At 43.2% G+C, this 1,200-nt stretch overlaps 1 non-coding gene across 1 annotated transcript; it reads left to right on the top strand.

The window, feature by feature from the left end:
• Positions 1-816: 816 nt before the first annotated feature.
• Positions 817-888, top strand: TRNAC-GCA (transfer RNA cysteine (anticodon GCA)). The gene has a single exon. It is a non-coding gene; the product is annotated as a tRNA-Cys (tRNA).
• The last annotated feature ends 312 nt before the right edge of the window (positions 889-1,200 follow it).

The raw sequence follows: 1,200 nt of genomic DNA, 5'->3' as shown, positions 1-1,200 counted from the left end.
GAATCCTTTATAAGTTGTGAAATAGTGGCATTATTTAGACAGTAAGTAAGAGTTAAGTAAAGAGCCTCTTGATGAAAGTGAAAGAGAAGAGTGAAAAAGTTGGCTTAAAGCTCAACATTCAGAAAACTAAGATCATGGCATCTGGTCCCATCACTTCACGGCAAATAGATGGGGAAACAGTGGAAATAGTGGCTGACTTTATTTTTCTGGGCTCCAAAATCACTGCAGATGGTGATTGCAGCCATGAAATTAAAAGACGTTTACTCCTTGGAAGGAAAGTTATGACCAACCTAGACAGTATATTAAAAAGCAGAGACATCGCTTTGTCAACAAAGTTCCCTCTAGTCAAGGCTATGCTTTTTCCGGTAGTCATGTATGGATGTGAGAGTTGGACTATAAAGAAAGCTGAGTGCAGAAGAATTGATGCTTTTGAATTGTGGTGTTGCAGAATACTCTTGAGAGTCCCTTGGACTGCAAGGAGATCCAACCTGTCCATCCTAAAGGAGATCAGTCCTCGGTGTTCATTGGAAGGACTGATGCTGAAGCTGAAAGTCCAATACTTTGGCAACCTGATGTGAAGAGCTGACTCACTTGAAGAGACCCTGATGTTGGGAAAGATTGAAGGCAGAAGGAGAAGGGGACGACAGAGGATGAGATGGTTAGATGGCATCACCGACTCAATGGACATGAGTTTGGGTAAACTCTGGGAGTTGGTGATGGACAGAGAGGCCTGGCGTGCTGTGGTTCATGGGGTTGCAAAGAGCTGGACATGACTGAGCGACTGAACAGAACTGAACTGAAGAGTTAGGTTGGGTTTCCCTGGTGTCTCAGATGGTAAAGAGTCTGCCTGCAGTGCAGGAGACCCAGGTTCGATCCCTGGCTTGGGAAGATCCCCTGGAGAAGAAAATGGCAAATCACTTCAGTGTTCTTGCCTGGAAAATCCCATGGACTGAGAATCCTGACAGGCTACAGCCAATGGGGTCGCAAAGAGTCGGACACGACTGAACGACTTCTCTTTCACTTTCAAGAGTTAAGTTGAGAAAAGACTAGAGAAGGAATTGTAATATCACATACTACTTCTTGTATAAAACTTTGTGAAAACTTTCCTTCGTGAAAAAAGAGAACTCATAGATTTGTATCTTGCGGCTAAAAATGCTCCTATAATCTTTCCATCTAAATCATTCCATGCCTTCTCTTTGT

Source organism: Giraffa tippelskirchi, chromosome 12 (genome assembly GCF_054371585.1).
Source record: "Giraffa tippelskirchi isolate mGirTip1 chromosome 12, T2T-mGirTip1v1.2.pri, whole genome shotgun sequence".
Lineage (NCBI taxonomy): Eukaryota > Metazoa > Chordata > Mammalia > Artiodactyla > Giraffidae > Giraffa > Giraffa tippelskirchi.
Note: the sequence above shows the minus strand (reverse complement) of the source record. Positions and strands in the feature narration are given on the sequence as shown.